The 14,989-nt window shown below is 45.7% G+C and overlaps 1 non-coding gene and 1 pseudogene across 1 annotated transcript; both read right to left on the bottom strand.

The window, feature by feature from the left end:
* Positions 1-317: 317 nt before the first annotated feature.
* LOC129481515 (U6 spliceosomal RNA) lies at positions 318-424 on the bottom strand. The gene has a single exon (XR_008657480.1). It is a non-coding gene; the product is annotated as a U6 spliceosomal RNA (small nuclear RNA).
* Positions 425-8,921: 8,497 nt separating this feature from the next.
* Positions 8,922-9,393, bottom strand: LOC129480250 (EKC/KEOPS complex subunit TPRKB-like; annotated as a pseudogene).
* Between the last annotated feature and the right edge of the window lie 5,596 nt (positions 9,394-14,989).

The following is a 14,989-nucleotide window of genomic DNA, read 5'->3' as shown; positions in this document are numbered from 1 at the left end:
ACTTTAGGGGCTGGCCTCGGTATGAGTGAGGTGTGTTTTTCAAAACTGCTGGGTTTTGTTTGTTTGATTGATTGATTTCCTTTCTTTCTTTTTTTTTCAATATGTTTCCTTTTATTTTGAAATTGAAACAGCAAAATGAAGTGGTTTGTGGCTGAAACAACCTCCATGGGAAAGAAAACTGGAGTGTTCGTTCATCCATTAAAGAACAAACGCCAACATCTGAACCAGCGACCCGACCTCCCCCAGACAAAGCAGTGAACAGATTAAAGGACGGGAGGAAGGATTCAATCAAAATCGGGTGGTGATGACTGGCAGATAAAAATATGGAACGCTTCATGAATTTGTGTGTCGTTCTTGCGCAGGGGCCATGCTAATCTTCTGTGTATCGTTCCAATTTTAGCATATGTGCTGCCGAAGCAAGCACCTTTTATTTATTTATTTTTTTTTAATGGAGACAGGGTCTTGCTTTTATGCTCCACGTGGTCTCAAACTCCTGGCTTCAAGTGATCCTGCCTCAGCCTCCCAAAGCCCTGGCATTACAGGCTTGAGCCACCATATCTGGCCAATTGATTTTCTTTTCTTTTCCTTTTTCTTCTTCTTTTTTTCTTTTTTTTTTTTTTTTTGAGTTGATGCCTCACTCTGTCACCCAGGCTGGAGTGCAGTAGGGCAATCTCAGCTCACTGCAACCTCTGCCTGTGTTCAAGCAATTCTCCTGCCTCAGCCTCCCGAGAAGAAGGGATTACAGGCATAGGCCACCACACCCAGCTAAGTTTTGTATTTTTAGTAGTGATGGGTTTTTGACATGTTGGCCAGGCTGGTCTCAAACTCCCAACCTCAAATAATCCGCCCGCCTGGGACTCCCAAAGTGCTGGAATTACAGGCATGAGCCACCTCGTCTGTGTCAGTTGATTGTTTTCTGATTGTAAAAGTAATGGATCACTGTAGAAAACTTGGAAAATACAAAAAAGAAAGATGAAAACGTCTGTGGCTGCGGCAGGTGGCAGGGATTCTGTTCCTAGGCCAGTTCCTGAGGCAGAACCAGACACAAGGAAGCAGTGGTGAGGTGGGCTCCTGTACCTGGGGCCCAGCATTAGCTTGGGGCTTAGTCACTTACCAGTGTGTGGCTTTGGGCAAACACTGTTAAACCTCTCTAGACCTCATTTTGTCACCTATAAAATATGACTAATAAAATGACCTCTAGGATCCCTTCTCGGCTCTGTGAAAGGCAGCCTCAGAAATCAACTCTGAGTCCAAAACAAGTGGCATGAGCTTCTCCACCAAGTCAAATAAAGTGGAATTACTACTTTTCTAGAAATGCTTTAAGAAAGCGTTTGAAAAGCAGATCTATGACTCCATCTGTCTTTCAGGAGTGCTGTCTCTTAAAAACAGATGTGAATAATAACACAAATATTTGGCAGGTGCCAATACATGTTAAAAGTCCAGCCCAAGGTGATGACCATTCTGATCAGACCATTCTAGAACGGCCAACCCAGTGGAAAGTGTGGCATCTTTAAAAATTCTGTAATGAAGCAGAGTGATCAAGTTGGTAAGAGCACTTAATACCACATTCAAACAGGGAATGTGAAGGAGGGACTTACATGATAAGAAAGGAGACTTACTTTGTATAATTGCAGAGGTCACAACAAGGACTAGTGGGTGCCAGGGAAAAGGCACCACATAGGTTTAAGATAAGGAAGAACTTCCAGGAATTAATTCTGTCCGAAGACAGCACAGGCTGTGGTTCCCAAGCACCAGGAGAAGTCCAGCAAGGGACGCATGGACTAACTGTTGAACCAAGTGACCATATAAAATCTCTTTCAGTGTCAAGATGTTGTCATAACAGCGACATCTTCTAGTTATCATTTCCTTTAATATTAGAGATGACAATGATTTTTCACAACTAGGAAAAACGCTGCGCACTGGATCTCATCTAGAGTAAGAACCTGAGTGTCAGCTCGGACTTTCCTGAGCTGTTCAAGACCAAAGATGCCCAACTGTGGAGAAAAATGAGGGCAGGTGCACAACTCACTTCAGAACAGGCCGAGCACCGGGGCTGGCTGCGACTGCTTAAGAGGAACCAAAAAAAAGCATAGGATGGGGCCATCACATTCCTATGACCCAGCCCTCCCTAACCTAGCAGGCCTGCTCATGAGTGAATAATTACGGGAAGAGCTGCAGAGGCCAAAGGGCCCACAGAAGACAGCTATAAGCAGGATCTTTTTTTTTTTTTTTGAGATGGAGTTTCGCTCTTGTTGCCCAGGCTGGAGTGCAGTGGTGCAATCTCAGCTCACTGCAACCTCTGACTCCCAGGTTCAAGCGATTCTCCTGCCTCAGCCTCCCAAGTAGCTGGGATTACAGGCATGCACCATTATGCCCAGCTAATTTTTGTATTTTTAGTAGAGATGGGGTTTCACCATGTTGACCAGGATGGTCTTGATCTGACCTCATGATCTGCCCGCCTCGGCCTCCCAAAGTGTTGGGATTACAGGCGTGAGCCACTGTGCCCAGCCCGTAAGCAGTATCTTGATTCACATTTGGGATCCATTTCAAACCAATAAGGAGCCTCCCAAACCTGTATTCTGTATGACTGAAAGGCACTTTCTCTCTCCCTTTTCTGACCAGTCTCTAAGCAATGCCTCATGTCCATTTTGTTTTGGTCAACAACTGGACAGATTTAACTTTCGATGGATTAAAGGTAAATTCTGTCTGGCAGGCTCTACCAACGTTCCTTATAAGTCATTTCATATCATGGCCAGGCACAGTGGCTTACACCTGTAATCCCAGCACTTTGGGAAGCTGAGGCGGGTGGATCACCTGAGGTCAGGAGTTCAAGACCAGCCTGGCCAACATGGTGAAACCCTGTCTCTATAAAAATACAAAAATTAGCTGGACCTGGTGGTAGGCACCTGTAATTCCAGCTACTCGAGAGACTGAGGCAGGAGAATCGCTTGAACACGGGAGGTGGAGGTTGCAGTGAGCTGAGATTGTGCCACTGCTCTCCAGCCTGGGCAACAAGAGTGAAACTTTGTCTAAAAAAAAAAATCATTTCATATCATATGATAATTCTAGACAAAAAAGGCAGAGGAAGGAGGTGGGAGAGAGAGGAAGGAAAACCCAAGTAGATCTGATATCTTTCTTTAAGGAGCAGTCATAGTTTATTTTCCCTGCTTTTGCTAACACTGTTCCTTGGTAGGCACCTCTTAAGGTGTACCTACTGGAGGTGTACTGGACCTTCCAGTACCAGGAATAGAATCACCATATCCCAGCCTCTTGGCTTTTCTTCTCTTGAAAACACTGTCCTCCCCAGTCCCCTCCTAAGTTTTCTGCACATCACATAGCCTGGTAGCAAGAGAAGCAGCTTATGTTCCAAACCATCAAAACTTTTTTTTTTTTTACTTTTTTGAGACGAGTCTCACTGTGTTGCCTAAGCTGGAATGCAGTGGCGCAATCTTGGTTCACTGCAACCTCCACCTCCCAGGTTCAATCGATTCTCATGCCTCAGCCTCCCCAGTAGGTGGAACTACAGGCAGGCACCACCATGCCCGGCTAATTTCTTTTGTATTTATTTTTAGTAGAGATGGGGTTTCACCATGTTGACCAGGCTGGTCTCGAACTCCTGACCTTGTGATCCACCCGCCTTGGTCCCCCAAAATGCTGGGATTACAAGTGTGAGCCATCGTGCCTGGCCTCAAACCCTCTTTTATCAAATGTTTGGATTCTTACACGTACATCATTCAAGTTACTTAAAATAATGTGTTCAGGCCAGGCCTGGTGATTCATGCCTGTATTCCCAGAGCTTTAGGAGGCCGGGCTGGGGAATTGCTTGAGGCCAGGAGTTAAAGACCAGACTGGGCAACACAGTAAGAACCTTCTCTACAAAAAATATGAAAATTAGCCAGGCATGGTGGTGCATTCCTGCAGCCCCTCAGTCGGGAGGCTGAGGCAGGAAGATTGTTTGAACCCAGGAGTTCAAGGCTGCAATGAGTTATGCTCAAACCACTGCCTTCCAGCCTGGGCAACACAGTGAGGCCCTGTCTCTAAATAATAATAATAATAATAATAATAATAATAATAATAATAATAATAATAAATAATAATGTTCTCTAGAGAATATAGTTCATTCTCTAGAGAATAATTATGCTCCAAGCTCTAAAAGACTGGGGCGAGGGGAAGCAAGCAAACAAACAAAAAACCCACCAGGGTAACCACTGTTTCTTAGGCCAACACTGGAACTTTGGCATCTCTTATTACTTTTATGTTCCAGAGAATAAAATGTCTTCTTGATGGCAGCCCAGAGCTTTCTCTTCCTTCCTCCCGCAGGGAGGGAGAGGTCCTGTCGCGGGTCTTTCTCGCCCTCTTGTGGTGAGAGGGAAGCAGCGCTCAACTGAGAAGACAGCAGCTGCTGTTTGCTGTTGATACAAGAAGCAAGGTCGTTCTGGGGAATATTTAGACTCGATATTTTAATGACTCTCTCTCCATGTCATGCAATGATCTCAGTAAAAGAGGACTGTGAACCCTGTTGCCAGAGTCTTTTTAAGGCTTCAGACAATAATGAGCCAGATTCCCATTGTGCATAAGACAGAGAGGAGGTGGTGTTACCTCCCGCAGGTGCATATATGCCATGAAGTGCGACAGTGATCATTGTTCTAAATAAATCACCCTTGCTTGAGAGTGTGTGTCACCCACCAGAAGGGATAGTTTCTATTCTGGGCCATCCGAGTTCATTTCTGGGTCTTAATATTTTTGAATGGAAATGTGCTAACTGAACAGTACAAGGCATCACTCCTACTCTCTATGATCTCAACCTGGGCTTTTTTTTCCCTACAAATTTAGGAACTTTTTGTTTGTTTGTTTGTTTTTGAGATGGAGTTTCACTCTTGTTGCCCAGGCTGGAGTGCAGTGCAGTGGTGTGATCTTGGCTCACTGCAACCTCCACCTCCCAGGTTCAAGTGATTGTCCTGCCTTAGCCTCCCAAGTAGCTGGGATTACAGCCTCCCAAGTAGCTGGAATTAGCCACCACACCTGGTTAATTTTTGTATTTTTAGTAGAGATGGGATTTCACCATGTTGGCCAGGCTGGTCTTGAATACAAACTTTTTGACTGACTCTGACTTTAAAAAGCAAACAAACAGGAAGCTCCCAAACAGATGAATTAAGAAATGATCCCCTCCTTTCCTGATCTGTATAACACCAAATGATGGGCGACTGAATTTTTGTCCCTAACTGAAACTGACAGCATTGTATTGACAGGAACTCCTATCCAGCTGGAGACCAAAGCCAAGAGACTAACAGGAAAAATCTGCCTCCAACTGTACATTAATCACCAGTCTATACTGCTCATATTAATCAAATAGTTCATGTGGATGCTAAGAGCTATGTGAGACCACATCAGCCACTCTTTAAATTAAATGATGGGGGCTGGATGTGGTGGCTCACGCCTGTAATCTTAGCACTTTGGAAGGCCGAGGCATGTGGATTACTTGAGCCCAGGAGTTTGAGATCAGCCTGGGCAACATAGTGAAACACTGTCTCTACAAAAAGTACAAAAATTAGCCAGAAATGGTGGCATGTGCCTGTAGTCCCAAATCCGTGGGAGGCTGAGGTGGGAAGATCGCTTGAGCCATGGAGATTGAGGCTGCAGTGAGCCATAATCATGCCACTATACTCCAGACTGGGCAACAGAGCAAGATCCTCTCTCAAAAAACAAACAAAAATTAATTAATTAATTAATTAATTAATAAAAATGAGGCTGGGCACGGTGGTTCACACCTGTGATCCCAGCACTTTGAGAGGCTGAGGCAGGTAGATCACCTGAGGTCAGGAGCTCGAGACCAGCCTGGCCAACATGGTGAAACTCTGTCTCTACTAAAAATACAAAAAATGAGCCAGGCATGGTGGCAGGAGCCTGTAATCCCAGTTACTCGGGAGACTGAGGCAGAAGAATTGCTTGAACCCAGGAGGCAGAGGTTGCAGAGAGCAGAGACTGTGCCATTGCACTCCAGCCTGGGTGACAGAGTGAGACTCCATCTCAAAAAAGAGAAAGATCACATCTGTCTCTGATTTTACAGCTGAAGGGACCAAGACTAGGTTAAATGAATTCCTCAAGTTCACACCAACTGCACTGAAGCTCTGAGTTCAGGACACCACCCTCCATCTGAAACGCTGGGAAGCGGTGAAGGGCTCGTCACTGGCAAATAGTGGTTTGTTTCTCCTTGAACAGAATGTGGCAAGAAATTGTTAAGAGAGGGAGGAGAAGGGAAGGAGAGGAAGGGGAGAGCCTTTATAACTGAAAATATGGGCTGTTTTTGAGTTGATTAAATAACTACCACTCCCAAACTTGTCTCAGTTTCTATGAGCCTAAAGTAAGGAATTCTGCGAATGAGTTTTAGGTCATTCTTGGATTTCAGCTTTCAGTTACAGTTACAACCTGTCTAGGGAGCTGTCAGTGGCTGCTTTCTCCAATGCTTCATTTTATTTGCAAGGTCCTTCTGTTCAGAGCTTGGCCTTCTCCTATGGAAAAATGCTCTATGGGAAATTCCTGACCCTCACACCAGTCAGGGAAATGGCTTCCATGGAAGGGACACCCCAGGGCCCCTGGGGTCCATACCTGGTTCCATTTCAAGGACCATAAATGGGAGACCCACCAATCACTAAGGACCTGGAGATGATTTTATCTTCCAGGCTGAAACTGCCTTTGAAAGAATGACGACAGTGAGGGAAGTCTAGCATGGCTGACTCCATCTTGCTCTAGCCTCACAGCCTGGCTGTCTTTGCTCACACCTGGGCATAGGCCAAGTTAACCATGGGAGGAATTTAGTTTATAGTTTAAGTTGGAAGCAAGAATGATAATAGTCCCTCTCTCAAAGTAACCCCTTCCTTGCTCAGGGACCAAAAACTGATGAAAGGCGATGAGATTAAAATTATGGGAGGGTCCTGAACTCTGCTAAAATGTAGGAATGGTTTCTATAATCCCTTACTGCTTAGGAGTCCTGTGGCCAGAAGCCACAAGATTTGTGACTTCCCCAGTTGCTCCTATAGATAACACCACCGGTGTAGAACCTCAGATTGGTCTTTTGAGATGTTTTTCAGATATTTGCATTCTGGCAACCAACTGGCCCCACCCAGGATCGTGACTCATGACTCAACCAGTCCTGTGGCCATCAACCAGAGGCAGACTCAGTGAACAAGAACCATTTTTCCACACCCTGTGATTTCATCACCAACTAGTTAGCAGCATCCATTCCCTAGTCTCCAGCCCACCACACTATCCTTGAAAAACCCTAACCCCAGTCTTCTGGGAGACTGATTTGAGTGACAACTCCAGTTCTTTCATGTGGCCAGCCTCAAGTCAGTTAAACTCTTGCTTTTGCTCTGTCGCCAAGGCTGGAGTACGGTGGTGTGATTTTGGCTCACTGCAACCTCCGCCTCCTGGGTTCAAGCAATTCTCCTTCCTCAGCCTGTCTAGTAGCTGGGATTACAGGTGCAAGCCACCACGCCTGGCTAATTTCTGTATTTTTAGTAGAGACAGAGTTTTGCCATGTTGGCCAGGCTGGTCTCAAACTCCTGACCTCAATTGATCTGCTCACCTTGGCCTCCCAAAATGCTGGGATTACGGGTGTGAGCCATCACACACAGCTTAAACTCTATCTTTACTGCAATACCACAGTCTCAGCAAACTGGTTTTGTCTGTAGCAGGCAGGAAGAATCCATCAGGCAATTTACAAGACCAAGAACAAGGAAGGCAGCTGTGACTTCCCCTGGGGCCCTGCCCTCTGGGCTAGAACTAAGTGGGTCTATCCAAACCCAGCTTCTCCACCTGACCTTGCTCCTTCAAGCTCTACTGCCTTCAAGTCACAACTGCGTGGTGCTTTTGCTCTGGCTACAAGAAAGGGAGTAGACACACAGGAAGGGCCCTGGGCTGAGAATCGCCTTGACATCAGCTGTTGGCCTGGCTCTGGGTCAGACTTCACTTAACCCCTTGGGTTGCAAAGTCCTCAGCTACAAAACAAACTGACCTGAGAAATGGTTTCTGAAGTCCCTCCTGGCTCTAGGAGTTGAAGCCTCTTTTGTGCGGCTTGCTCACACTATGCAAGATAATGAAAAGGCTGTTAAAGTGGAGTCCTCGTTCTTGGTTCTTGCAGAGGCTCCAAAGACCTAGGTCAGTGATTCTCCAACTTCAGCATGCTTTAGAATCATCTGGAGAGCTCGGAAAAACAGATTCATGGGCCCCATCCCACAGTGTACGATTTAGTAGGGTTGAGGTAGGGCCTGAGAATTTGCATTTCTTCTTTTTTAAAAGTGTTTGCAATTTTTATCCAATTATATAAAAATAAAATACATTTGAATGGAAGTAGAAGACTAGAAGGCACTAACAAATAATAGTAACTGGTTATCTTTTAAAATAATAAAAGAGGTGGGGCCAAGGCATGGTGGCTCATGCCTATAATCCTAGTGCTTTAGGAGGCTGAGTTGGGAGGATCACTTGAGGTTAGGAGTTTGAGACCAGTCTGGGCAACATAGCGAGATGCCATCACTACAAAACATAAAAATAAAATAACATTTTAATCAGCAAAGGAAAATACATTTGTTTTGTTTTGTTTTGTTTTGTTTTTGAGATGGGGGCTCACTCTGTCACCCACGCTGGAATGCAGTGGCACGATCTGGGCTCACCGCAACCTACTCCTCCCGGGTTCAAGCAATTCTCCCAAGTAGCTGTGATTACAGATGCGCCACCACTACGCCCAGCTAATTTTTTGTATTTTTATAGAGATGGGGTTTCACCATGTTGCCCAGGCTGGTCTTGAACGCCTTAGCTCAGGTGATCTGCCCACCATGGTCTCCCAAAGTGCTGGGATTACAGGCCCAGTGTTTTCTTCAATGCTGAAAATTTCTGCAAATAATTCTTTTCACAAAACATCCTTTTCACAAAACATCCTTTGTTGACATTCTACAAATACCATCCAATAATGTTCCCAATACTTTCTTTTTGTGGAGGGAGTGTATATTTCTTTTTGACTTTTGTAATATTTATTATTTCAGGAAGATTTTTCAGAGAAACCTGCTGACCTTCTATTTGAGACATTAGATATCCTTGATTTATTTGTTTTTCTCCCTCATTACTATAAACAATTGGAATTTAAGTGTCATTTGCTGAGATAACACATTTTTTCAATGCCTCTGAAATATTGTTATTTGGGGAAAGGTTGAAAATAATTTCAGTAGATAGAGCTCTTGTCTTCATTTCTCCCAGTTTGTAGAGGCAAACTGCTTTCTTTGTGGCTGCAAATATCTCAAATGGATTGACAATCACTGCAGGATGTATCAGTGAGCCATCAATGATACCTTCCATGGCTTTGTTTCTCAAGTTCCCCGCATTTTTTACATCTTTAAATAATATTAATAGAAGGGTCGGCCAGGTACAGTGACTCACTCCTGTAATCCCAGCACTTTGGGAGGCTGAAGCAGGCGGATGACCTGAGGTCAGGAGTTCGAGACCAGCCCGGCCAACATGGTGAAACCCTGTCTCTACTGAAAATACAAAAATTAGCCAGGCATGGTGACACATGCCTGTAATCCCAGCTACTTGGGAGGCTGAGGCACGAGACTCACTTGAACTCAGAAGGCAGAGGTTGCAGTGAGCCAAGATCAGGCCACTGCATTCCAGCCTGGGTGACAGAGCAAGACTCCGTCTCAAAAAAAAAAAAAAAGAGGCCGAGCACAGTGGCTCACGCCTGTAATCCCAGCAGTTTGGGAGACTGAAATGGGTGGATCACCTGAGGTCAGGAGTTCAAGACCAGCCTGGCCAGCATGGTGAAACCCTATCTCTACTAAAAATACAAAAACTAGCTGGGCATGGTGGCGCATGCCTGTAGTCCAAGCTACTCAGAAGGCTGAGGCAGGAAAATTGCTTGAACCCAGGAGGCAGAGGTTGCAGTGAGCCGAGATGGCGCCACTGCACTCTAGCCTGGCGACAAAGCAAGACTCTTTCTCCAAAAAAAAAGAAAAAGAAGAAATAGAACAGCACCCATCCAGTCACCTGTCCAGTCTCTGGTGCATCTCCTGCACGTCCTGTAAGTTCCCAGGTGATGCTGCCAACTGGGGACCACCCTTTGAGAACCTTTGGCCTAGAGCTAGAGGCACCAGGTATTCTCCAGTTCTTACAAGACATGCCAAGAGATTAGAACCCTACTCTGCCAGCAATAAGAAGGCTCCTACAGGCAGACACCTAACCCTATAACTGACGACAGATTCTGACATAACCTGTTTCCTAAGGTCGGTCTCATGGAGACTGTTCAATGATAACTAATATTCACAGAGTGCATTACAGTTTTCAGAGAGCTTCACTTTACTTCATTTGTTTCTCCTCACAATTCTGTGATACGGATACCGTATCTTCATTTTTGGAGGAAAAAAAGTCAAGTCAAGTCTTTGATGAGTGTCATGGTCAAGACTTTGATAAGTGTCATGCAGCTACAAAGAGGTGGAGTGGGGACCCAGGACTCACCCAGGTCTTTTGAGTCTTCCGTGATCTCTGTACTTTACCAAGCTGCACTTCAATCTACTCTTCTGGTTTACTGGAGCACTGGGTTTTGTTTTTTGTTTTGTTTGTTTGTTTGTTGGTTTGTTTTGAGATGGAGTCTTGCTCTTTCACCCAGGCTGGAGTGCAGTGTCACCGTCTCAGCTCGCTGCAACCTCCACCTCCAAGTTCAAGTGATTCTCTTGCCTCAGCCTCCCAAGTAGCTGGGATTACAGGTGGGTGCCACCACCCCTGGCTAATTTTTTTGTATTTTTAGTAGAGACGGGGTTTCACCATATTGGCCAGGTTGGTTGCAAACTCCTGACCTTAAGTGATCTGCCCGCCTCAGCCTCCCTAAGTGCTGGGATTACAGATGTGAACCACTGTGCCCAGGCCAGGGTACTGTTTCTTTTCTTTTCTTTCTTTCTTTTTTTTTTTTTTTTTGAGACAGTTTCTCTCTTGTTGCCCAGGATGGGGTGTAATGGTGCAATCTCAGCTCACTGCAACCTCCACCTCCCGGGTTCAAGCGATTCTCCTGCCTCAGCCTCCCGAGTAGCTGGGACTACAGGCATGCGCCACCACGTCCAGCTAATTTTTGTATTTTTAGTAGAGATGGGGTTTCACCATGTTGGCCAGGCTGGTCTCAGACTCCTGACCTCAGGTGACCCACCCACCTCTGCCTCCCAAAGTGCTGAGATTACAGGCGTGAGCCACGGCGCCCAGCCCTGGGGCACTGTTTCTGACCAGAAAATTACTTCTTGAGGTGCTAATTAGGGATCATTTTAACACATTCAAAACTGTTATTCGGATGGCCATTTTTCCCTGGTTCCATTGCAAATCCCAGTAGAAACCTGACCTGCAAGCCCTTGCTCCTGCATTAGAACGTGGCATGGAAATGGTCTGGTGAAATAGTGAATTAATTTTCACTGTGTTCCAGCCATTGTCCTCCGTGGTGTCAGTTTTTCTGTACTGTCCAATGTGCTGGAGAAGGACTCTCTGGATAGGATTGTCCAAAGGCACATTTTGATACTTAGTTCTCAGTTTTGATTTTTCAAATCTCTGATCACTTTCTTTTTTCTTTCTTTTTTTTATTTTTTGAGACAGAGTTTCGCTCTTGTTGCCCAGGCTGGAGTGCAATGGCATGATCTCAGCTCACTGCAACCTCCACCTCCCAGCTTCAAGCGATTCTCCTGTCTCAGCCTCCCTAGTAGCTGGGATTATAGGCATGCGCCACTACACCCAGCTAATTTTGTATTTTTACTTGAGATGGGGTTTATCCATGTTGGTCAGGCTGGCCTTGAACTCCCGACCTCAGGTGAGCCGCCTGCCTCGGCCTCCCAAAGTGCTGGGATTACAGGCTTCTTTTTATTTTTTTAAAGATGGGGTCTCGCCATGTTGCCCAGGCTGGTCTCAAACTCCTGGGCTCAAGTGATCAACCCACTTCAGCCTCCTAAAGTGCTGGGATTACAGGCGTAAGTCACCGCATCTGGCTCTGATCACTTTCTTAATTCCTTTCTGTCCGAAGCGAACATAATGAACAGCAAGTTCTTAGAAATATTTGGCAGACAGTTAACATAAAGTGATGACTGCAAACAGAATAAGGTCATTCTCCTCTGTAGGTAACTCTTCTGCATTGACTATTAGGAACTTCCTAAATAAAGTTACTTAAGTGATGTGGAGAGGATGCTGTTGCTATCTTTCATGAAGAATGACCCAGTGTAGTTAGAGGGAATTCAGGCCTATTTACTAGGATGGACACACACACACACACACACACACTCACAATCACCTATCACCTTAAATGTTTCTACTTTAGGACAAATAGACTATCTTACAATGACTTAACTATGCTTGTCCTATGGTAAAACATTGACTCTTGACATAGGTGTTTGTTTGTTTGTTTGTTTGTTGGTTTGTTTGTTTGTTTTTCTTTTGGAGACGGAGTCTTGCTCTGTCGCCCAGGCTGAAGTGCAGTGGCACAATCTTGGCTCACTGCAACCTCCACCTCCTTGGTTCAAGCAATTCTGCTGCCTCAGCCTCCTGAGTAGCTGGGATTACAGGTGCCCACCACCACACCTGGCTAATCGCCCAGCTAATTTTTTGCATTTTTAGTAGAGACGGGGTTTTTTAGTAGAGACGGGGTTTCACCATGTTGGCCAGGCTGGTCTTGAACTCCTGACTCAGGTGATCCACCTGCCTCAGCCTCCCAAAGTATTGGGATTACAGGCATGAGCCACTGTGCCTGGCCAACATAGGCCTTTTGAATGAGAGATTAAAAACCATGTTCATTCATCTTGAGATTCTCCCCCCATCACAGGGTCCTGCATTCCTCATCAGTGATGCTGAGAGATGAGTGGGGCATAGGGCATCAGTTCTGACCAGTGGGAGTCTCCCAAGCCACAAGTGATGGAGAGAATTGGGCTTTCTGGTCTTACAGTCAAAACCCCATCTTCACAAGCCTATTTCCCTAAGACCAGACTCTAAGGAGAGAGGAAAGGGGAAATGCTGTGGCCTCAAGCCCTCTGGACAATGTGAAGGTTGGATAGTTGGTCTTGAGCAGCAGCTAGACAGAGATGAGCCCAGAAGGGCAGTAGTGGCCGAGCAGAGGTAGGGAGAAAGGACAAAGGCCGCCCTGATGCATGACGAGGGCATGGACAGGAGCACCAGCGCCAGGGACAGGAACCAAACTTTCCCAAAGTCCTCAATGAGCTGACAGAATGCGTTTTTTAGCAAACTGGTTGAGAGGCATCCAGAGCAGGATGATTCTCCCTTGATATCTTCCTCGCTTGGAGATATATATATATATATATATTTTTTTTTTTTTTGAGATGGAGTCTCACTGTGTCACCCAGGCTGGAGTGCAGTGGTGTGATCTCAGCTCACTGCAACCTCCACCTCCCGGGTTCAAGTGACTCTCCTGTCTCAGCCTCCTGAGTAGCTGAGATTACAGGCGCTCACCACCATGACTGGCTAATTTTTTTGTGTTTTTAGTATAGAGATGGGGTTTCACCATGTTGGTCGGGCTGGTCTCGAACTCCTGACCTCAGGTGATGTGCCCACCTCAGCCTCCCAAAGTGCTGGGATTACAGGCATGAGCCAACACTCTGTGGCACCATTCTTGGATTTTATGCATTCAATCAACTACCTTCTCACCTAAATTTGGTTGCATAGCTTTGGTGAAAGTCAGGCCTCTCCTTCAGTGAAAAAATAATTTCAATACCTAATTATTCATCTTACATAGTAGCACAATAAAATGCACCACATTCTGAAGAAATTTCAGAATTACGGAATAAGAGTCAGGAAAATTCAGACGGGCTACAATATCCACTACCTTAAACTCCAAAGACAAGGTTAATATTTACATATTTGTGGCTGAGCGTGGTGGCTCACATCACACCTATAATCCCCAGTGCTTTGGGAGGCTGAGGCAGGAGAATTGCTTGAGGCCAGGAGTTCAAGACCAGCCTGGGCAACATGGTGAGATCTCATCTCTACAAAAAAATTAAAAAATTAGCCAAATGTGATGACATGCACCTGTGGTCTCAGCTACTTGGGAGGCTGAAGTGGGAGGATCACTTGAGTGCAGGAATTCAAGGACACAGTGAGCTATGATTGCAACATTGCCCTCTAGCCTGGGTGATGGAGGTGCTGTCTCTAAAAATTAATTAATTAATTAATTTAATTGACTAAAAATAACCATTTGGAGTCTGGGCGCACTGGCTCACACCCGTAATCTGAGCACTTTGGGAGGCCGAGGTGGGCAGATCACCTGAGGTCAGGAGTTCGAAACCAGCCTGGCCAACATGGTGAAACCCCGTCTCTACTAAAAACACAAAAAATTAGCCCGGCGTGGTGGCTGGCACCTGTAGTCCCAGCTATTCGGGAAGTTTAGACAGGAGAACTGCTTGAACCTAGGAGGCAGAAGTTCCAGTGAGCAGAGATCCCGCCACTGCACTCCAGCCTGGGCGACAGAGCAAGACTGTCTCAAAAACAAAACAAAAACCATTTGGTAAGCTGTAAAGATCCATTACTGGTATTCTATGGAACGGGTATCCTTCAAGGGACCACGAACGGGAGAATGAGCTCAAAGGAAGAACAACGGGAAGATGCTGAACACAGACTTCTCCTGCTCACAGTTGTGCCTAAAGGCTACCATAGCTGTCTTTGGAATATCCAGCTCCTCAAACAGTTCTATTGCTGGTGTTTGGTGTGTTCTATAAGCAGCATTTCAGTATGACTTACTCTAAACTGAAATGTTTCGGACTCCCTGCTCATGTTCCCCGGGTTGCTGACAAACAACCTACAGATAATCTCAGATGCTACCAGCACTTGGGATGAGAGGCCACTAGGCTACAGGTCGCCCACCCTTACTAGGGAGCCGCCTTTCCCCACACTCAGCCCATCGCACTGGAGAGAGGAGGCAGGGGGAGGAATTGCCCCTAATGCACTGCTTTTGGTTTTTGCTTTTTTGCTT

The sequence above is a fragment of the Symphalangus syndactylus genome, chromosome 4 (genome assembly GCF_028878055.3).
Source record: "Symphalangus syndactylus isolate Jambi chromosome 4, NHGRI_mSymSyn1-v2.1_pri, whole genome shotgun sequence".
NCBI lineage: Eukaryota > Metazoa > Chordata > Mammalia > Primates > Hylobatidae > Symphalangus > Symphalangus syndactylus.
The sequence above is the reverse complement of the archived record's forward strand: the minus strand, read 5'-3'. Positions and strand labels throughout refer to the sequence as shown.